Source organism: Monodelphis domestica, chromosome 2 (genome assembly GCF_027887165.1).
Source record: "Monodelphis domestica isolate mMonDom1 chromosome 2, mMonDom1.pri, whole genome shotgun sequence".
NCBI classification, from domain to species: domain Eukaryota; kingdom Metazoa; phylum Chordata; class Mammalia; order Didelphimorphia; family Didelphidae; genus Monodelphis; species Monodelphis domestica.
In genome coordinates, this window is record NC_077228.1 from 339,020,244 (window position 1) to 339,044,903 (window position 24,660).

The following is a 24,660-nucleotide window of genomic DNA, read 5'->3' on the forward strand; positions in this document are numbered from 1 at the left end:
ATTGCTGTCCATCAATCTTCCCTCTAACATTCCAATTGTTGATTGCTTCACCTCAGTGGCAGAAAATACAAAGCTTGATTCAGTCTTCCTTTTCACAGGAGGGAAAGAACATGAATCTTATAACCATGGAAAAATATTCTAAATTAACTAATAAAATAAAAATTTCCAAAAAGGAAAAAAAAAGGAAATCTCAAATAAGGTTATAAAGGGTCAAGCATGACTGAAAATGACTGAAGACAAAAAAATGTTTTATGTTTGTTATCTTATTTGATTTAATAAAACCTTTTTACTCTTTGTGGGTCTGGAAAATCTGCATAAATTTTTTTTGGCCCTTCCCTCATACCAGAGAACAAATCTGATTTTTTTCTTTTTCTTTTATGGGGTGTTTATAGTACTTGATATGCATATATGAGTTACTAAATTTTTTTAGTTATTTCTACATTTCTTCTTTTGTGTGTTGTCTGCTGGCTTTTGAGTTCTTTTCAGAAACTTTAACTTTTTACTTCTTTTAAGTTAAAAAATAAATTATAAATTTTTATTATAGTAAAAGATAAAATATGTTGATATTATACAATTCCATACATGTATTTTATGCATTTTGGAGTTTCTAAATTTTTACTGTGCCTTGTTTGTTGGCCTTAATGTATCATCTGCAGTTTCTCTTCCCAAATTCAAATCTAATTTCTTATGCCAACCTGTGACATATCAAAACAGCGATGGAGAAAGTCGGTTGCCTAGCCCTTACTATTCTTCTGCTTTGAAACCAATACTTATTATTGATTCTAAGACAGAAGGGCTTAAAAAAAGGAAGAAAATCAGGACATTCACCCTTCTCTAGTCTTGCAGTATATTTTTCAGTCTCTGCAATTTTTCAAAATTACTCTCAATGGCTCAGTTTTGCTTCCAGTTCTCTCACTATCCTGAGAATTTGCTTCATCTGGGCCTGGTAATTTGAACTCATTAAGAGCAACTAGGTGCCCTCTTACTATCTCCTTATTTATTTCAGGTATAAAATCTCTATTAGCCATTTTCAGTTTCTTCTTTCTAGTCCAAAGATGATTCTCCTTGCCAGAGAGAACAGAAACAAAAAAAGAATTAAACAATCCTCCTTTTGATTAACATGAAAATCCTTTCTTCCTGTAACTCCTTTTTTCACTTTCATCCCTATCTAGCCTGTCTTACTCCTTCATAACCTATATCCTCCATTGACCTCCAATTTCATAATGGCTTCTAGAAGCCCCTATTCTAGTGACAGACTCCTCTTCATTCTTGATCTCTTCACCCCCCTCCAATTCTTTTTTTAATTGAAAATTTTTATTTCATTAAGTTAGAATATTTTTCCATGGTTACATGATTCGTGTTTTTTCCCTCCCCTCCTCCCCGCCTCCTCATAGCAATTCCACTGGGTTTTACATGTGTCACTGATCAAGACCCATTTCTTATTAATATTTGCATTATCCCCTTACAATTCTGGTTTTTCTACCATTCACAAAAGTCTGGTTCTCTGAAGAAGCGATCACTTCCTTGGCCACCTGGTCAGCCCCATAGCAGATATTTTCATTTCTCCATCCCCAGCACACTGAGAGTCAGGAACTGCCTACTCTTTACTTGTCATTCCCAGACACACCTCTCCAGAGGTTTCTCACTCAACAAACTTTCCTCATTTGAGATTCACTTCATGTGTGAGCATCCCATCTAGGTCTCTGTTGCCAGCAGATAAGACACATCATATACCAATTTCTAGTTCTCTCTGTTTTCTTTTGCAAGAAGTCAAATGTACAAAAATATCCATGGCATCTCTTTTTGCAGGAGTCCCAAACTAGAAACGAAGCAGGTGCCTTATCTATTGATTTTAATCAAAAGAGTTCAATACGCTGTCCTTAATTCTTAAAGTCTTTGTCAACAAAACATTCATATCTTGCTAATCTTTAATACTGGATTATGCCCAACATATTCCAAGTCTACTCCCTTTTCTATTCCTGTGCTGCTCAATGCCTCCATGAAGTCTTTTGGGTTCCCCTAGTTGTGATGCTATCTCTTCTTCATCTTTTGTCCTATTCTCACGTGTGGCTCCAAGAAGCTGTAGCATGGCCAGAGGCCACACCTAGTAAAACCATCTCATCAGCTGGACCAAACCAGGTTACAGGTAACTAATGGGCCTCAGACCTGTCAGTGAGTTAAAGGGATGTCTACTCTAAGCATGGGAAGAAGACTTTCTTGGGTGGAATGGGCAGACAAGAATACTTTGTTCAAATAGTTATGAAGGTGGCTAAAGCAGGCACTATAGAGCATTTGGGCAGACATTGAAAATACCAAGGTTATCTATTGCATCCTGGGCCAGTCATTTTTACTTTTGGTCTGCTACAGGATATGATGACTTTGGAAGTGTGAATGAGGCTGATGACTTTGAGCAACTCTGCCTCACTTAAATCTGATTCATGTGTAAGTCAAGATATCACTCTTGTGATGTCATTGATCCTCTTTGGATTGAAGGACCAACAACTTTGTATTTATTAGGGCATGTATTGCACATACCAGTAAAATAAGCTCCTTGAGGGGAGAGAAGGTTTTATTATCACCTGATAGTCCCTGTGTCTTAAATACCAGAGGTACCTAATAAATATATGTTGAATTAAATTATATTTGAAATGACCTATTTATTTACAACAATCCTGAGAGGCAATGAAGAATAGTGGACAGACCACCAGATTTGGAGTCAAAGGATCAGATATCATTGGATCATACCCTATCAATGTATTTGAAAATTTTTACCCAAACTTATCTAAAATGCCAATAAAATGAAATATTTAACAGAACCATTTGTATGTGAAGAGTGTCTGTGAATGTGGAGAAACCAAAGCAACTGAATGACTGGCTGAATTTCTTATTTTTCAATCAGATACATTTTATATTAGCTTTTAGTGAAAAAAATTAGCAGAGGTGACAAAATATAGCTAATCAATGTTGGAGGGGCTATGGAAAGACAAGGATACCCATTTATCATTGGTGGTCTTATAAACTGGTAAAATTCTGGAAAGCAATTTGGAATTATACAATAAAGTGACTAAAATGTCCATTTTTAAACCAATGAATGAATGCACTACTAGGCATTTAGCCTAGGAAGTTATTCAGACACACAAAAATTTCCATATACAACAAAACCTTAATAGCAGCACTTTTTTGTAGCACAAATGTGAAATGAAGTAGGCAGAGCAAAGAAAACTATACAAAATGACTGCAATGATATAAATGGAAAGGGCAATAATTATAAAACAATTGAAAATGAATGTTGTGAAATTATTGAGAATAAAATTGGAGCGAGGGGCAGGGGTCACAACTTGGTGGTGTAGTGGATAGAGAGCCTAGGAGTTATTATGCTCAACCAATACTGACAAGGTAGTTTGTCTGTCAGACTAATTAAGAACACTGAAGTGAGGACCTTTCAAGCTAATGTTTCTACAAGACCTGACTTTAATCCATTACACTTCTATTTTAAGATCCAAGCCACAAGCAATGAAAGAATGCTATGTATAGATACCCAGATCAAGTTCTGCATTTAATTAACTACAACTCTATAGTATATTTAGTTCATTTTTGCAGCACATTACTTGTGTTATTATCTTAGTCTCATAAAAATATTGTTGAAATTGAGCCATTACGCTCACTCTGATAAGCTTTAAAAATATCCTAGCTCTCCAAGTCACTTAAAAGACTAATGTCACACAAGTACATATAGGATATGTGGTACAGCATAACAAACCTGCAAGGAACTAGTTCTTTGGGACTTCTAATTTATCCTGTCACAGAAATGAATTGGTCACAATCTAATATTAATAATTTTTTGTAAAATATGTGTCTGTTATTAGGTCATTCTTGACAATTAAGTTGAGTTGTTTCACATAAGTAAGAAAACAACTAGAAAGGGTATAAATTGGAATGCTGGCATTTTCAGTATCTCTACTAGATGTACACATAAGATAACCAAATAATAATCACTTTCATGAAAATGTGTCACTAAATGAATACATAGGATGACTAGGTGGTGCAGTGGATAGAATGCCAGGTCCAGAGCCAGGAAGACTTGAGTTTAAATACTACCTCAGGCATTTACTAATTTTATGACTCTGGGCAAGTCATTTAACCATTTGCCTCAGTTTCCTTATTTGTAAAATGATTTGGAAAGAGAAATAGTAAGACACTCTAGTATCTTTGCCAAGAAAATCCCAAATGGGGTCATGAAGAATTAGACATGACTGAATAATAACAATGTAATCCTAGAGAGCTTTGGGAACTGAGTGTTATCTTATGCAGCAGAAATCAAATTTTAGTAGAGTGCTAGATCTGGAGTTGAGAGAACCTGCATTCAAATCCTATCTCAGAAACTTCCTAGCTATTTGACCCTAGTTAAGATTGTCTTGCCCTTAATTTGTATTAATTAAAATCTCCATAAAACCCAGCTGACTTGGGTATTTCAGATTTGGGAATTTTTCCCATGGCGACCACTTTATTTTTTATTTAAATCAAGACACTGTCTTGAAACCATATTTTCTCGGTCACAGTTTATGGCATCCACTCTTTAAACTGTAACACCTTGCCACTCTTTTTTCTTAGAATTGGCAAAAGGTAAGGATTTAAAAAATTAATGTATGAATTAATTCAGAAATATAGTGGAATATTAGATTTTATGTAATTTTTTTAAAATGTCCTATTGATAACCTTTACTTTTGTATCACCTTGATTTATGACTCTGTCTCTCTCTTTCCCATTCCCTATCAAAGGAACCCCCAAGAAGCCATGTCTAAAAAGAGAAAAAAGTGTTCAGCAAAACCAATTAAAACAAGGGGCAACTGGGTACTCAGTGGATTGGGAGTCAGGCCTAGAGAGTCAGGCCGGGAGGTCCTAGGTTAAAATCTGGCCTTAGACACTTCCCATCTGTGTGACCCTGGGCAAGTCACTTGACCCCCATTGCTTAGCCCTTACTACTCTTCTGCCTTGGAGTCAATACACAGTATTGATTCCAAGATGGAAGGTAAGGGTTAAAAAAAAAACCCCAATTAAAACAGGAAACAATTGTAACAGAATATTCAATATTCCACATCCATGGTTTCCCACTTCTGCTAAGAAGGGTTAGGGCTATTGTCAACTCTTCAAGGGCCAATATTTTTGACCATTATAATTATGTACCAGTCAGTGTTAAGTTTTTGTTATTATTGTTCTTTTCTTTAATATTATTGTAGTCATTGGATACATCACTTTCCTGGCTCTTCTTATTTTCTCTGGAATCATGAATAGTCATTGTATTAATCATACTTATTACAACTTTCAAAAGTTGTGTTTTCATAATGTTGTTATTGGAGACATTCTCTTAGTTTTGCTCATTTCATTTTCATCAGTTTATAAAAGTCTTTGTAATTGTTCTTATATCATCAGTGTTGTTATAAACTGTTCTTGCTTGGATTACTTCACTCTGCATCATTTCATTCAAGTCTTTCCATGTCTGTTTGAAATTATTTCTCTTCTCGTTTCTTAAACTTACACTACAAACTTATACAACTTACTTAGTCATTTCTCAATTGATAAATATAATATCCTTTTACTTTCTAGTTTTGTTTGCCACCCCAAATTTTTAAGTCAAATTTTAAAATATTTTCATATTTTATTTTCATACTTATATAATTTATTTAAGAGATATGGTAAATTTATATTTAAATATTTTGATAAAATTTTGTAATGTTTTAAAATATTTTTAACACATTAGAACTTTTCCTTTTTCTTTGATTTCTTTTTGATTATAGATAGCAGTGGTATGGCTGTATCAAAAGGCTATTTAGTAACTTTTTTGTGTGCAATTCTGAATACTTTTGAACATAAATTATATAATTTGAGATCTGGAATACTATCCCCACCCTTCAGTCCTACTTTTTAAATTTCCCTTGCTATTTTAGACCTTTTATTCCTCCAAATTAATTTTGTTATTATTTTATATAGTTTCATAAGCTTTTTTTCAAAATTAACTTTGATATAGCATTAAATTTATAAATTAATTTATAAAGTAATAGTTTTTTCATCATATTGGTGTGACCCAACCATCTTTCCAATGAATATCTTTTCAGTGTGTATCTTTCTAATTTTTAAAGTTATTCTTTGACTGAATACAGCTTGACTGAATTGGCAAAAAGGTAATTAAATTGGATTTTTCATAAACCATTAAATGATTTTTATTGCTTTTTGTATTTGGCTAGGAATGAGGAGTATGGAAATGTGGACTATAGAGAACTCTGAAGAAAGTAAAATTGTAAAAAATGAATCAAATCTGTGATTTCATTAATGTGAAACTCACCAAAGGAAGCACCTATAATTTACAGTCTGAGCAAGTAGCCTGAGGAAACTTAAAGGTTAAATCATCTACACAGGGTTATGTAATCAGTATAATTTCAAAGGCTGGACATGAACCCAGTTCCTCTTCAATTCCGTGTTGGCTCTTTATCTATGGTGCCATGCTGGCCCATTTTTACCCATTTTTCATTATGCACCCCACAAATCCCCTTTGCTTTACTCCTTTCCAACCTTTCCTTGTCCTTGCTTCCTTTTGTTGTCTTGTCTTGATTGTGATGGCTTCATCCATTACTTCTACTTATCTTTTCCCCATTTCCATCTTAATTTCTTGCATACTTAATTCTGTGCCTATCAACTGTTCCAGAGTGCTTTGTCAACAACCAATTTATTCTGAATTCTCTTCAAATTTGACCTCTCTCTTAATTTTTGACCCGCCTTTACCATACTCCTTGAAACCAGATTCTTCCTTACCTCTATTACATTATATTTTCTTGTATCCCAATGACTCCTATCCCCGTATCCCTTTCTTTAGTCCTTCTTAATGACCTTTCTTTCCCTCTTGTTGTTGTTCAAGTCATTTTTCAATCATATCTATCTTTTCCTCACCACATTTTGGGTTTTCTTGGCTGAAATACCGGAGTGGTTCACCATTTCCTTCTCCAGCTTATTTTACAGATGAGGAAACTAAGTTAAACAGGGTTAAATGATTTTCCCAAGGTCCCACAGCTAGTAAGTGTCTAAGGCCAGATTCAAACTCAGGAAGAGGAATCTTTCAGACTCTTGGCCTGACACTTTATTCACTGCACTATCTGAATGTTCTTCTTCCCTTCCCATCCCCATAATTCCAAGCATTCCACTAGGCTTTTTTTTTTTAATATTTGTGCACTTGCTCCCCTTGAATGCTTAATTGTCAAATGGTATATCAATAGAATGCTGAGCCTGGAGTCAGGAAAACCTGAGTTCAAATTTGGCCTTAGATATTAATTAACCTGTGTGTCTGCCTCAGTTTCTTCAACTGCAAAATGAGAATAATAATAGCATATACCTCCTTGGGTTTTTCTGGGAATAAAACGAGATAATATTTGTAAAACACCTGGTATATAGTAGGCACTTAATAATTACTTGTTTCTTATCTTCAGTAAACATTTATTAAGTGCTTACTACGTGTCAGGCACAGTGGAAACTGAAGAGACAAAGAAAAGCAAAAATGATATCCTTGCCTTTAAGGAACTTATATACTAGTAGGTAGACAATGTTTAAACAACTATATAGATACCAGATAAATGAACATAAATCTTCATTTACAATATAAATGGAAAATAATCTCAAAGTGAAGGCATTAGAAATGCAGGATATCAGCAAAGACCTCTTTCAGATGATGAGGTTTGAACTACACCTTAAAGAAATTATTGGTTTGTAGATTTAGGACTGAAAAATACTTCAGAAATCAGAGTTCAGTTCCCTCATTTTGTAAATAAGGAAACTCAAGTCCAGGGAGGGAAGTAATTTATCCATAGTCACACAGTACATCAGAGATCTGAGATTTAAATCCCTATTTTGATTTCTTATTTTAAATCCCATTCTTACCAGATTGTATATTTCAACTTATATAAGGTCATATGGGCAGTAAGTGGTAGATCTAAGACTAGATTCTAGGTGTGTTACTTCTAAATCCAGTGGTCTTTCAATTATATTATGATAAAATCTCTTTTTAAAGGTTGCCCTTCATGAAAAATGCTGCCATAGAAGGAACTGATGAAGTCCAAATTCAGATAAAAGAATACCCTTTTCACTTTATTTCTTTCATGGGTTTTTCCCCCCCTCATATGTGTGATTTGTATCTTCTTTCACAACATGATGAATATGGAAATATTTATTGCATGATAGCACATTATAAACTATATCATATTATTTGCTTTCCTAGGGGAGGGGAAGGAGAAAAATATGGAGAGAATATGGTCACAAAATATCAGAAAACAAATGTTAAAAATTAGTTCTACAGTGTGATTGGGAAAAATCCAATAAAGTGTTACTGATAGAAAAAAAAAATTCCACATAAAAACTTTCTTGTTAAGCAACATAGAGTATCTAACTTGTTTGTTTGTTTTTAAACCCTTACCTTCCATCTTGGAATCAATACTGTGTACTGGTTCCAAGGCAGAAGAGGGGTAAGGGTTAGGCAGTGGGGGTCAAGTAATTTGCCCAGGGTCACACAGCTGGGAAGTGTCTGAGGCCAGATTTGAACCTAGGATCTCTCCTCTCTAGGCCTGGCTCTCAATCCACTGAGCTACCCAGCTGTCCCCCTAATTTGTTTTGATATAAAAGCATTATTAGGTTAGGCCTTCACATCTACCAATGAAATATTCAAGATGCTCTGAATTTTCATAATTCTATTAAGCTATTAACATTTAGCAAATGCTTCAATGGTGTGCTCCTTGGGTGAGACCAGAGAATATGACAAAAGGTACCATCCAAGAAATAATAAGAAAAAAAAAAAAGCAAGTTAAGTCGATTGATGACTAACAGTAGAGCCAGGAGTTTGAAAGGTATTGTGTTACCAAATGAGTAATATAGCCTAAAACAATGGTGGAGGAGTTTGAGTGGAGGAGGAGGAGGAGGAGAACTGATTGTGATTATCAAGTTAGCCTGTCATTGCAGAACTACAGGCCAAAAAACATACCATGCAGAGGGGGAAGAGGAGGAAGATGACTAAATTAACAATTCTCTTCCTTGATTATTAGCCACCTACTGTTACCTTAGGTCAGGAAAGTGTTGATTTGACAGAAGACTGCCTGATGTGCTGGGTAAATATGCTGGCATTCCATTCCTGAGTTAAACCTAAAAGGAAAAATAAAAGGATTAGCTTGACTTTTAGTTTACTCAGAAAAAAAAAAAATCTTTTTACCACTTACACTTCACAAGATAGACATTAACTATAATTGTCACCTTTTTTTCCCCCCAGAGGACAGCCCAATTATGGGCAAGAATAGAAGGTAATATATGTCATGAGGGTGACTTGTAGCCAGAGCTATAAGTCACTTCACTCCCTGGGCTATAGCATAGTTTCCTTATCTATATAATGAGGGAGCTAGACTCCTTAATGTCTCAGGTCTTTCTTAATTCTGTGGAAGGACTTTGAGGTGCACATTATTAAGTTTGGGGGAAAGAGAGGTGTTCTATTTAATTGTTAATAAGTCCATAATTATCATTTAAGCAATTACATAAACTTCCGTGCCATTTATTAGGATACCAAAACACAAGTAGGGAAGGGTGACCTTTGTGACCTTGAACAAATCCATTGATAAATGGATTTGTCTCTGGACCGCATCTGTTTCCATGTCTCTAAAAATGAAGGGGTTGGAATATGTCGCTCTAAAGTCCTTTCCAATTTTAAATCTATGATACTTTGATTAATTTTTTAAGTTGTAAGAAGAAAGACATTCCTCTAACAACTGGGACCAGATCGGGACCTAAATCAATAATAGTTTGGAGCTTTTTGGGGTAAAAGGGAAAGTTCTTAGTTTCCTTACCTATAAACAAGGAAACTGAACTATATAGGGCAGTGATGATTCTGGATTCAAATCCTACTTTAATGCTTACTATCTGTATGACCTTGAGCAAGTCCAAAATTCACTGGGCCTTAGTTGACATCATCATCTATAAATTGAAGGGATTGGACAAGATGGCTTTGAAAGTCTCTTAATCCTAAAATGCATATTCTTCAATGGAATGAACTCTTTCCACCAATCCAGATCTCAACTGGTTTCTGACTTTGTAGCTAAGTCATAAGTATATATTTTATATTTATATATTTTAAGTGAAAAATTCATTCAAAATAATTAGGTGGCCTATAATCAAAGGAAAAGATGAGTTCACTGATTTATTACTACCAGAGACCACAGATGTGAGATTGTAATACTGAGCCTGATTAATTTTCAACCTGGCTGAGCATCTCTGTCCTATGAATATTAATAGATTCTTTGTTATCTATACTTAAGTGCAATTAGGAGAAATATGTAGCTTTTTAAATTTGTCAAAGTCATTGAAAGATTTATATTTAACACAACTACTCAACATATAGTGTAGACAAAGACAGCCTTTAAGATCTAATGAAGGGAGGGGCAACTAGGTGGCTCAATGGATAGAGAGCCAAGCCAGGAGACAAGAGGTCCTGGGTTCAGGCATGACCTCAGGCATATCCTAGCTGTATGACCCTGGATAAATCACTTAGCCCTACCCGTATCATTCTTCTGCCTTGGAACTGGTACTTAGTGTTGATTCTAAGACAGAAGGTAGAAGTTAAAAAAACCAAAACTTAATGAAGGTAACTTTGTGACCTTGGACAAGTACTAACTTCTATTTGCATAGCACTTCTGACTTAGTTACTTAGTTATCTAATTTCACATTCAGCCGCTGACACATACTATCTGTCTTGTTATTAAGACAAAAAAAGTAAGTTTTTTTAAAAAAGCCATTATTAAGGGGAATGAAGTATTATACAAACTAAAACTTTTAGATAAGATTATTTAATTAAACACTTAAAAGTCACAATTATAATCCCCACTCTGCCACCCACTAACTCTATGACCTTGGATAAATTGCTTGAACACTATAGGAAAAGGGAGATTTCCTGTCAGAAAATGAAGGCACTGGACACTATGATTTTGATGTCTCATTTCATAGCTATTAGACTTAACTACTGCCTCCACTCTGTATACAGCATGTTCCAAAAATCTTAGTTAGCTATGAAAGCAATAGTTTGAGTGGGAGGGTTATACTGCAAAAATAAAATGATGGTATTAGGGATCCCATCCCATTCTTCTTTACAGGAGTTCTGGGTGTTTATTCAGTTTAGTTAAATTAAACTGAACAAATATTTAAGGCCTTGTTATAGAGAGCATCATGAGGCACTGGAAGAGATACAAACTTCAGAGAATACGAAATCAGTGGTTTTATGTAGTTTTATAAAGAACCAACAAAAACAGCCATGTAACAAATATTTTTTACACATGGCAACTTTCTCCATTATGATTTTGACATATTGCAGGTCAGCATAAGAAAGTAAATAGGAATTTTGGGGAAATTTTATAGAAGCTTCAGACAAGTGAATGCCAGTAGATGACCCAGAAAAAGGTTTAGAAATTTAGAAATGCATATGATATATGTATAGTATTGTATTATATCAACATATATTGTTTAATTTTTTTATAATTTTCATACTTCTTTATATTTTAAAATTTCTTTTTCATATATTTTTACTTCATTGACCTACATATAGTCTATGACTAAATAATTAACTGGCATTTTACAATAAGATACTGTCAATACCCTATAAAAGAAAAAGTTCAGACTTTTTCTCTAGGATGAAGGGAGGGCCAAAAAAATTTACATGGACTCTCCATATCACAAGGCACTGCACAACTAACTATGGCAAGGAAAGGATACCTGTAAGTTATAATACCCTTATTTATAGAACAATTTGAAAAGTTTATAAATATCATATCTTCCCTTTGATCTGGTAATACCACTACTGGGTCCACATCCCAAAGAGATAATTTAAAAAGGGGAAAGGACCCACTTGTGCAAAAATATTTATAGCTGCTCTTTTTGTGGTGGCAAAGAATTGGAAACCGAGGGGATGTCCACCAATTGGGGAATGTCTGAACAAATTATGGTAAATGATGGAATGTTATTATGCTATAAGAAATGATAAGCAAGATGTTTTTAGAAAAAGCTGGAAAGACCTGCAGAAACTGATGCAGAGTGAAATAAGCAGAACCAGGAGAACATTGTACACAGTAATAGCAATATTGGATTGTGATTATCTGTGAAAACTTGGTGTCTCTCAGCAGTGCAGTGATCTGGAACAATCCTGAAAGACTTATGACAAGGAATGCTATCCACCTCCAGGGAAAGAACTGTTGGAGTCATCTTTCACATCAGTGTATTTATAGTTTTATTTTGGGGTTTTGGTTATGTATGAGTTTGCTCTTACAACAATGACCAATATGGAAGTATGTTTTGTATGTCAATGAAATAAAAATTGAAAAAGCATCTCCTTTTATCCTTGAAACACCCCTAGGAGGTAAGTGCTATTATTATCACCATTTTGCATAGAACTAAAGAAGATAGAAGTCAAGAGACCTGCCTAAGGTCCCACAGCTAGTAACCACTGAGGGAACATGTAAACTTATCTCTTGCTGGCTCCACATTCAGCACTCTGTTCACTGTACAATCTAGTAGGCACTGACAGAGAGCACAGCATTCTCCAAATAGTCCCCATGTGCAATGAAGGAAGAGGGGGATTGAGAGGTAAAAATAAGGGGTGAGGGGAAGAATATTTATGTAGCAAACTTTCAAATTGCAAAAGTTACTTTATATGGAGTTTAGTAATGATGTAGGACCACAGGATACAGAGCTGGGAGGAAACTGAGGGATCATAGATTTAGAATAAAATAGGACCTCAGAGTCCAGCTAGTCTAGCTATTTAAAGATAAGGAATTGAGGTTAAGAGGTTAAGTGACGGAGCTTTGAGGTGGCTCGATGGATAGAGCTCCAGGCCTGGAGATATGAGGTCCTGGGTTCAAATTTGGCCTTAGATATTTCCTAGCTGGTGTGACCCTGGGGAAGTTACTTAACCACAATTATCTAGTCTTTACCACTCTTATGTCTTAGAATTGATACCTAGTATTTATTCTAAGACAGAAAGTAAGGATTTAAAAAAGAGAGAGATTAAGTGACTTGCCCAGTGTCTTATAGATAGTAAGGGTTTACGAAGAAGAGCCTCTCCCTTTAGCCCTGAGAAGGACCAAATTGCTTTAGGCCACAGTCTGTGCATGGTGGTCAGAAGAATGCCTTCCTTCTCCAGAATTTCATTATATCCCTACTATCCCACTAAATCGCACAATATATAGAATGCTAGACTTGGAATCAAGAAGAACTAACTTCACATCCAGCCTTCCATACTTACTAGCTATGTGATAGTGGCCAAATCATTTAACCTCTCTCTATAATATTAGTTTCCTCATCTGTAAGATGGGAATAATAATAGCACCTATCTCCCAATGTTGTGAAGATAAAATGAAATAATTTTGGTAAAGTGCTTTGCAAACCTTAAAGTATTACAAAAATGATATTATTATTATTCTATCAATCATTGGTTTTTAGTTTTAAAAAGTTCTTTTAAATGATTAATTTCTGATAAAAAAAAACTAAACAAAATTTCCTCCATTGGAAAAATAATTTCTAGGAAAAAAACAATTATTTTTATCACAACAAGATAATTTTATTTATACATATCTAACTGTTTTTATCTATACATCTATCTGTCTATCTAAAATTACTTGCTCCTTGGGTAGGGTGATCATTTTCTTACAATATGCCATTTGCAACAAAAAAAAAGTTGAACTATTTTCTTTATATTAACACTTTAAAATTTGTCTCTAACCTGAAATTAGATCTTTGTTTATACTCAACTCCAAGTGAGAATAGCCAACAACCCTCATATTGCTTTTCAGGCTGCAAATCAGCAGGAAACACTATGATTTTTAAATAGAAAGATAAGAGTAACACTCTTAATTGAGTTTCCTGAAAGATAAGAAGATAGTAGGGGATAGAAAATTTCTTCCCCACAACTATCACAGTTGTTCCACTGGGAGTCTCAAAGAGCTGATAGTTTTATTGACTAGGGTTTGAGAATGTAAAAGAATGTGATTACATTTTAAGTGTAATAAACATAAATATAATTTAATATTATATATGGTATAAATAAATATAACATAAAAAGCACAGTATTTAACATGATAGATATGAAGTAAAAATATATACTATATGTAAGATAGTATATATTTTTTATGTTTTAAATTCTTAAATTTTAATAACTATTTCTGCTTTATTTTATACTCAGGTATGTATGTTTCTCTACAAAAGAGGAAAAATACATGGATATAAGAAATGGAATGACTAGATGGGTAAGTGTTTTTCTTTATATTTTTCTAGATGATTTGAACAAAAATATGCTTTTCAAATAAGCAAATAACACAAAGCTGGAAGAGATAGCTAACATACTAAATGACAGAATCTGGGTTCAAAAAGATCTCTTGAGGCTAGAACATTGGACCAATCCAATAAGAAGCCATATAACATGTAAACTTAGTTGAAAAATCAACTTTACAAGTATAAGATGATGGAGGCACAGCCAGCTAGAGTCTGTCTAAAAAACATCTTAATGTTTTTTGTTTAATGTTTAATGTAAGGTCTTAATGGGCTCAGGAGGCATTAACAGAAAGATATGATAGCCCAGAAAACTAATATGATCTTTAGATGCATCAAGAGAGGCAAAAGGACTTAGCAATTAATATCCGCATGGTACTTCACCTTAGAATGTTTCAGGAGTACCGTGTTCAGTTCTGAGGATATTGAAAAGCTGGTGAGAGAACAGTTAGAGGTAGGCAACCAGTCTAAAGAAGAACCTCAAGTGCATGTCTATGAGGCTTAGTTGAAGGAGTTGGTAATTATTAGCCTGAAGAAGAGAAGACTTGGTGAGATGCAAGGGGCAACATGATAGTTGTCTTCAAGTATCAGAATTGTCATGTTATAGGTGGCACAGTGGATAGGATGTTGGGCCTTGAGTCAGAAAGATTCATCTTCCTGAATTCAAATCGAATTCAGGTACTATCTGTGTGACTGAACAAGTCATTTTGTTTGCCTCAGTTTCCTCATCCATAAAAGTGTGATGGAGAAGGAAATGACAAATCACTCTAGTATCTTTGCCAAGAAAACCCTAAATGGGATCATAAAGCGTCAAACACAACTGTAATGACTCAACAAAATGTGGAATAGATTTTTTCTTTTGGCCTTAGAAGGCAAAACTAGAAGTAAATGGGGATTGCAGAGGGGCAGATATTAAGTTTGATGTGAGAAAAACTTCTTAATCATTCCAGCTATTCAAAAGTGGAAATGGCCACCTCAGGAAGCAATGTATTCCCTTTCTTTGGAAGGCTTCAAGCAAAGGTGGGAAGGATGCCTGCTTGTTGGGTCTATAGTAGGGGGGATTCTGATTCAAGTGCTTGTTGGACCAGATGACCACTGAGGTCCCAAGATTATGATTCCACAAACTTGATGCTTTATTGTTTGTTGGTCTTTTAAAAAAAATCTAGGAAAAAGAGTGGGAGTCATGAGTTAGTAAAACATCTAAACTTAGAAATGGAAATAAATAACAATAGCTAACATTTATGTAGCACTTATTATGTGCCAGGCACTGTGCTAAGTAGCTTTACAAATTATCTTATTGAATCCTCACAACAACCCTGGTAGGTAGGTACTATTACTATCTTCATCTTATAGAAGAGAAAACTGAGGCAGGCAGAGATTAAATGACTTGACTAAGGTAACCCAATAAGTGTCTGAGCCTGGATTTGAATTTAGATCTTTCTGACTGCAGGCATGGTACTGTATCCATTATACCTACCTGCCCCAAATAAAGCAGACACCAAAGTACAAAATATTTATAAGCAACTGCTCTGTCTGAATAAGCAAAAACATACCCATGGCTGGCTCTGAAAGCATGACCACTGCCCTCATTCTTGCCTTGGCAGTCCCATGGTAGATATCAGGCCTGGCCAAATAATCTTCATTCATGCAGCAAACATTTACTGAGCAGAGACCATCTGCATGTCACTATACATTAATTACCGTACATTAATTACAGTCAGGATGTTGGTAATCTGTAAATATGGATTGAGCTAAGGGCTGGCAAGAACTTCCTGACACATTTAGGGTCTGTTTATTCACTTTCCTTGACTATTTAACAGAAGTTATTTCAACTGTTTATTTAATGCTTCTGTCAATTTATTTCCCATGTGTCAGTGCTATGTGTTTATTTCCATGTATGGCTGATATGTTAGTTATATAACTTCTGACAGCTTTTTTGTTAAAAGTATTCCATGTATTGGCACATAGGTGTGGTGACTTTTTAAAATCTAAGGTATTTACATCTGGCCAAAAGGATAAGAACAAAATCTTTCATTTCCCTAGAGCACATGGGAGATGCCGTGAGACAATTAGAAAGAGCTTTGGATTTGAAGGCATGGTTAGAATTCCAGTTGAGCCATTTACCAGACCTGAAGAAGTCGCTTCTCTTGTCCTCTGTTTCCTCATCTGTAAGATTAAGACATTAGATGACTTCTTCATTCCTTTCTTGCTCTAAAACTCTTTAAGTTGTTCCCTCATCCTGGAATGTTCTCCCTCTTCACCCCTTTCTACTGGCTTCCTTGAAGGCACCTCAAATGCTGTCTTCTGCAGGAGACTTTTCTCTATCCCTCCCACTGTTAATTTCTGAGGTCACCTAACTACTCTTCTCTGTTTCCTTTTCTCAGTCTCTTTTCCTTTTCTCTGCCTCTTTCTTCCTCTGTCTCCTTACTGTTCTGTGTGTGTGTGTATATGTATGGATCTGTCCCTCTAGATTGATAAATAGATATGGACATAGATATGTGTATATACATACATGCATGTGTATATATATATATAAATATATATATATATGTATATATTTATAAAATGGAGATAATAAAGCAGGGACCATGTCTTAAGTTCCTCTCCCTGACCCCCTGTCTCTCTTCCTCTCTCCTTTTTCCCCTTCTTCCCTCTTTCCCTCTCTTTCTTTCTCTCCTTCCTTCTCTCCTTCCCTTTCTCTCCCCCTCTTTTTCTCTTCCTCTTCCCCCTTTCTTTGTCTTCCTCTTTCCCTCTCTCTCTTCCCCTCACTCCCTCTCTCTCCCTCTTTCCCTCTCTTCTCTCTTCCTCTCTCTCCCCCCTCTCTTTCTATTTGTATGTGTATGTATATGTATACATATACACATAAGAACATATAATGTCCATATAGACATATATCTACATCCATATAAAGAGACATATGTGTTCCCAAATGGAAATGTCTTGGCAATTCAGACTCTTAAGTATGAATTAAAGAGGGCAACTGGGTGGCTCAGTGGATTGAGAGTCAAGCCTAGAGGTAGGAGGTCCTGGGCTCAAATGTGGCCTCAGACACTTCCAGGCTGTGTGATACTGGGCAAGTCACTGGACCCCCATTGCCTAGCCTTTACCACTTTTCTGGTTTAGAACCAATACACAGTATTGATTCCAAGATAATAAGTAAGGTGTTTTTTTTTTAAGTATGAATTAAAGATCTTGAAAGTTTGTCAAGCTTTCATAGACCTTAATAATTTCTAGAAACATCTCACGATAGTATTATACATCTTTAAACATTTTCCACAATAATCCATTGTAAAAGGAGACTTAAATAATGAAGGGAATGACTGACACTGAAACATTATCCTGGTACTTCAAAAGGTATTGTCAGAGAGCTTCTACATGAAAAATGCCACACATTCTCATTTGTCTTACGTAAAGATTATGGACTGTGCTTCTAGAATTTTATCCCACAGTTAATCCTGAGGTAAACATTCAATCACTTGACAGTCAATCATGCTTCCTGAATACATACTATGAACATTATACCTAGGCATACAAAGAAGGAAAGGCAGGGTTCCTATATTTGAGAAACTTAAAATATGATATAAAGAAGATATACACACATGAAACATACAACTGTGCAGTTAAGTGGCACAGTAGGTAGTGTTGGGACTTATAGTCAGAAAAATCTGAGTTCAAATTTCACCTTAGAAATTTACTACTTGTATTATTTTGGGCTAGTTCACTTAACCTAAATCTCAACTTTCTCATCTCTAAAACAGGGATAATAATAGTAACTGCCTCATAGAGTTTTTGCAAGGATAAAATGAGATGACATGTAATTGTTCTTAAGTCGTTTTCAGTTGTGGGTTTTTGAGCAAAAGATTCTGGAGTGGTTTGTTGTTTCCTTCTCCAACTCACTGAAAGGAAACAGAAGCAAATGGAGTTAAGTGGCTTGCCCAGGGTCATACATCTACTAAGTATCTGAGGCAGGATTTGAACTCGGGTCTTCCTGAGTTCAGATCCAATGCTCTCTACCCTATATAGCCTAGCTGCCACATATACATCTATATATATTTTTACACACACACAGAGGTATCCTTTCCACATTGTAGGGATTAGGGGCATAGTGTTTCCTGAAATCTGGAAAATTTGCCCCAAATTTTTTGGCCCTCTGTACCAAAGAAGTCTGATTTTATTTATTTATTTGCCTTTTACAGTATCTTACTATAAAATTTAGGTTAAATATTTGGTCTTAGACTATACATAGGTCAACATCAACATTTCTAACCTTTTTGTGTCATCTGTTAGCTCCCATGTTCTTTTAATAAACTTTAACTTAATTTTTTAATATAATTTAATTTAAAAAATTTTTATTGACATTTTACAGTCCATGTTCTCAACATCTTTCCCACCCCTCCAAGATGGCAATGAATATGATATTTGTGAAGGGTAAAGGGTGAATGATATGGTTCAATCTGCAGTCAAACCCCAGCAGTTCCTTTTGTGGCAGTAGATAGCCTTTTTTTGTTATGAGTTCCCTGGAGTTGTTCAGGATCCTGGTGAATAGTTAAGTCATTCATAGTTGAACATTGTACATTATTGCTCTTGCTGTGTATGACATTTTCTTGGTCCTGCTCACTTCATATTGGGATTTCCAGATTATTTTATGATAATCTTGTTCGCTATTTCTTTTTTTAAAAAGGTATTTTATTTTCCCAATGACATGTAATAACAATTTTCCATATACATTTTCTGAAGTTATAAAATCCAAATTGTCTTCTTCCATCCTTTCCCTCCCCCCTCCAAAAGATGGTAAGCAATTTGATCTGGGTTATATATGTATTATCATATAAAATGTATTCTCATATTTTTCATTTTTGTAAGAGAATTAATCATATAAATCCAAAACTGCCAAATAAAAATCCAAATAAACTAAAATTTAAAAATCATATGCTTTGATCTGCATTCTGACTCCAAGAGTTCTTTCTCTCCAGGTGGAGAGCAATCCTTTCGAGTTGTCCTAGATTGTTATGTTGCTAAGAGTAACTAAGTCTTTCACAGTTGATTATGGAATAATATTGTTGTTACTGTGTACAATGTTCCCCTGGTTCTGCTTATTTCTGTTTTAACATTTAAAAAATTGTGTATATTTGTGGTACTAAAAGATAAAATGTTAACACTATACAATACTATACAAATATTTTATGCGTTTCTATGTTTCTAACTTTTCCTATATCATCTGTTGATCTTTGTGGCTTCTATAAAACTCCCAAGAAATTTCCATTGACATTTAATTTCTTATGCCAACTTTTAATATATCAGTACCTCAATGGGCAAAGTTGTGATGTGGAAGGGATCCCTATATACATACACACACACACACACACACACACACACACACACATATGGAAAGAGAGAGAGAGAGAGAGAGAGAGAGAGAGAGAGAGAGAGAGAGAGAGAGAGAGAGAGAGAGAGAGAGAGAGAGAGAGAGAGATGAGAGAGAGAACTCCTTGAGGTAAGGAACCATGCCTTAAACTTATGTATCCCTCCCAATATTTTAGAATTCCAAGTATATTAGTAAATGTGTCCTAATTAATACTTTTTCACCGACTGTTGAATCTGTGCCAGCTAGTGAGGAACATTCCTCATTTCTATTTCCTATGTCTTTGATATAGTGGGGATGGGTGGTAGACTTTGAGTCAGGAGAGATTTGGGGTTGAATCTTGCTTCTGCTATTTTATAGCAGTATGACTATGGTCAAATTACTTAATGTCTTTGAGTCTCAGATTCTCTGTCAATAAAGTGGGTTTGATAATATATATTGAGAGGCAGCATAGAAGGAATGGAGATCAAGTTCCTGCCTCTTAAACTGTGTGACTGTGGACAAATCACTTAACCTATCAATGCCCCAAGGCAACTTTCTAAGACTATGAGACTCATTTATAATTTTTCCAATCAGGGTGGGTGCTGACTGCCATTGCTAAAGGGAGTTTTCTGACCAGAAGCACTTCGTACCAGTATAATCACAGGTCCAGTCCAAAAAAATTCCTATTTCATAGAGTTGTTAGGATGATTGGATAAGATAATGCATTTGGAGTAACACATAAACCTTAATACTGGCATTTATTTAGCTTTAAGATGTCAAAATCTAGCATGTCTTACTTCAGTTAAATATCCCTGGGCAAGATATCTAACCTCTTCCTGTGTCAGTTTTCTCATTTGTAAAACGGAGAGAGTAAAAGCACCTACCTTCTAGGATAGTGGGAAGGGTTGAGAGAGAATATTTATAAAGTGCTTTGAATATATAATTAATAGGCCTTGTTTTAATGCTCTTGGACATAGAGGTTTATATATTGATTTTTATATTTCCTCAGAGGCTCAGAAACTAAAGGTCTAGGAATTAATTATATACTCTTAAATGCATGCCTGAAGTCTATATTATAGGCAAGCTTTGTTTCATTCTTTAATGATCTTTTCAGGAAAGTTTATTTATACACATCTTTTCAAAGAACAGGCCCTAATGGAAAAGCCTCACAAATAGCTGTGATATTTTAGTCCAGATAAAAACAGATGCCAAATAACAATCCTTCTTTTTACATATTATAATATCTGTTAAGTGAAATAGCTAAAAGCAAAATAATTAACATTTCCAATAAATAAAATGATTGGTTACTTTAGGCAGTCCCAGGTTCTTCAGGCTGCTTATCCATCTGGCTGCCCTGATTCTTGCCATTTGCCAACATGTGCTTCTGTGTGTGATGTGTGTGTGTGTGTTTGTGTGAGTGTGTGTGTGTTTCTGTGTAGGGGATGGTGAGAGAGAAACCTGTCTAGTGTTTGGAGTAACACGTTGCCACATGTGCCTGGTAAGACTCATAATGTGCACACAAGCTCTCCATTCCTCAGCTCAAGTAGCAAAATGATGCCTGCTTATAGTTATGTCACTCTCAGGTTAAAGTCCTTTGACCTCAGCAGCTCATTGACACTGGAGACCACTATGAAGCAGAAGGTCTACTAGGGGAACAAAATGGAAAACAATTAATTGAATAAGCAACTATATCTTTGCTCGGAATTTTTCAGCTATTAAAACAAAATTCTACAGGTCACAGAGAGACAATAGAAAGTCTTCCTAAATTAATCTGAAAGATTATACATGAGTAACAAAACAACTGTGTAAGTACTCCTGAATTAGACAGAAGTAGCTTATGATGTCAAAACAATCAATCAATCAATCAATGAGTTGATCAATAGGCATTTAGTAAGTGCCTTTTATTTGTTTTGTGCTGGAGATACAAGACAAAAATAAAGCATTCCCTGCTCTCAAGCAACTTATATTCTCTTGTGGGAAATAAAATGTATACATATAAGTAAATGCATGACAGTATTAAGGGGAAGGCAGTAGCAGCTGGGGGTCATAGGGGAGGGAGTGGCCAGTAAAAGCCACAGAATTGAAACTGAGCTAAGGGAAGATGTCAGGTCAGGTCTTGTGAAAGGAACAATCAATGAGGTCAACTTTGCCAGGCCATAGAGTACATGAGAAGAAATGTGTGGGTGTGGATGAAAGTGAAAAATTAAAGCATCCAGATGTTTTGTTTGTGTGATGCCAAACATCCAGGAGTTCCCAAAAGACTTTTTAATCCACGTGTTTTGAGGTTTTGTGAATACCACCTTAATTTCTGAGAAGTGAAGGAAGTTGGTCTAGTCTATGTGGTGACTCAGTGGCAAAGCCAGAAACACATGTATCAGATTAAAGGAATATATAGGTTGCTAAACTAGGAGACTAGAACACATGGGTTCAAATCCTACACACTTCTGGCAGTATGACCAAGAACCTGAACCTCAGTTTCCTCATCTGTGAAAAAGAGTTAATGATCCTTGTAGTATATGGTGAGACTCACATGGTATAGTGAGGAGTTCTGAAAACCTTAGTGTATTTTATAAATGCCAGTTATTAGTATTACAATTCAGGATTCTGTCATCTTGGAGAAAGTTCAGCTGTTTTTTTGAAAGCTTTACTGTTTTTTATGTATTGATGTTCTATATCTGTTGGATCCCAATTAAATAAAGAATTGTAAGCAATGCCTACATGGTACACTCAAATGATAATAGTACATACAAATGAATATCAGAGATGACTGAGCCAATCATAAGCAAGACATTTTATATATTTGTGTCTTGCCTACTCAATTCCATATACTTTGTGGTTGCTGTTTTTAAATAGTTTTTTCAAAAGGACAATTTCAAGTTCAAGGACTAAGCAAATTAGAATTCAGTTGACATGAAATGAGGGGGTCACAGCAATTGTAATTATTCCAGAAGGGATACAAGTCTCTTGCTCCAACATCAGACATTACTTCTGCCAGGTGATGATGTGGACAGAGTTGAGAGCAGTATAGAGTAATGTTCTCCAAAGCAGGGACTGGAATCCTAAAGGAAAGCTATGGCCTGACCCTAAAATATGTGACCAACCAGTCAGAGAATAGGAAGAATTGAATCCAGGGATGTGCTAGAGCTAACCTGTATAGATACTTTGTGATATGTTCAGTATGAACACATACATTGGAAATCAGCAAATGCTACAGATTAAGGCTTGTTTTATCATGCTATTAATTGTCTAAATTTAAGAAAGCTATGGATTAAATGTTAACAATGCAGACTAAACTAATATACTTCCTCTCCCACCCAGAGAGCAGGTTGATAAACGACTACCCTGCTGCCTGAATCCCACCATCTCATTGATAGTCATTGTGGAGCTTTTCTCTGACACAAACTCATCTATTCTTTTTCTCAGTGCTCTCTGGTCCCCACTAATGTCTTCTCTCAAGGCATTTATACCCTAATCTACCTAAGCACCCATGGCAGCATTCTTCACAGGTGCCATTGGTACAATACCACCCTCTTACCTCTATTCCCTCTCCACCGAGAATACCCTTATCCTTTCCATCACATTGTGGAAGTGGATGGGGTATTCAGGAAGTACTAGCACTTGTGTTGTAAGGGTTTCTAAACCTTTTTCAGGGATGCTCATCCAGATTTGGTGTCTACCTTTAGCCCAACTCTCACCTGTGACTCCAAAAAGCTATAGCAAGTGCAGTGGCTACATCCTGGAAAAATTATCTTGGCAGGTAGGATAAACCAGGTTGAGGGCAACTGTATGCCTCATATGTGTTGGTGAGTTAGTGGTAGGTCTACCCCAAGCATATGAAGATTTCCCCTGGTAGAATGGGCAAAGGAGAACAATTTGTTCCAGCAGCCATGAAGGCTGCTGAAGGAGACACTGTGGAGCTCTTAGAGCTTGGTCAGACAATGAAGATGACAAGGTCATTGACTATATCCTGAGCCACTGCCAGTCATCCTGACATTTTTCCTACCATTGGACTTAGATGACTCTAGAAGAGAGAATGAGGTAAACGTTGTGCAACTCTGCATTACTTAAATCCAACTCGTATGCCAAGTTGAGACACCACTTTCATGATGTCATTGGTCCTCTTTGAAAGTTGAACATGGACCACAACTACATTGTTGTGATGTTCAACTCCTTAGAGGTTGAATTGGGATAAAGACTGATGAGCAAGTTTGCAACAGAGTTGGTTGTTCAAGATGAGTAGGCAAGAGTGGCTTAGAGATGTCTTTTCCCCTCCCCCTCAAACCGACTCAGTTTACAAACTTTGCTTTTTCTGTCAAGGGCACCACTATCTTTCCAGGCACTGAAGTTCAGAAGTTTTGAAGTCATTTTCCTATCTTTACTCTCTCCTTCCCAATTAATCAACCAATGAATATTTATTAAATGTCCATTATGTGCCAGCCACTCTGCTAAGTGCCTTTTCCTTCTTTATGTTCATATGACCACTATCCTAATTCAAGCCTTTTATCATTTCTGCTTTGGGAATTGTAGTAGACTTACATTGATCTTCCTGTGTCAAGCCTCGCTTCTCTCTAGTACATGATTTTCTTAATGACCATGCCTAATAATGTCACTTCCCTATCAGGAAACTCTAATTGTTCCCTATTGATTTCCTCAAAGATTAAATATTATTTCATATTTATCTTATCCTTTGAAAAAATATCTAATGTATGTATCTTTTATTATATTCATAATTATTAGTTGTTTGTGTCCAACTCTTTGTGACTCCATTTTGGAGTTTTTTTGACAAAGATATTGGAATGCCATTTCCTTCTCCAGCTCGTTTTTTACCAATAAAGAAGTCAGAGTTAGGGTCACACAGCTAGTGTCTGCCTCTCAACACTAAAATGTTCAAAATGTGACAAGTATTTTTCAGCCAAATTTGAAATAAAACAAAGAGGCAAAACTCCAAGCCAATTGTTATTGGCCAGTGTCTCTCAGCAAAACTGGGT

General features: G+C 35.6%; 1 long non-coding RNA gene across 1 annotated transcript in view; it reads left to right on the top strand.

Moving 5' to 3' along the window:
- The window catches only part of LOC103104483 (uncharacterized), a 52,258-nt gene that overhangs the window by 11,955 nt on the left and 15,643 nt on the right, over window positions 1-24,660 (top strand). The window contains exon 2 of the long non-coding RNA XR_008916610.1: window positions 14,243-14,306. This is a non-coding gene — a long non-coding RNA (uncharacterized LOC103104483). The remainder of the gene's footprint in view (window positions 1-14,242; window positions 14,307-24,660) is intronic.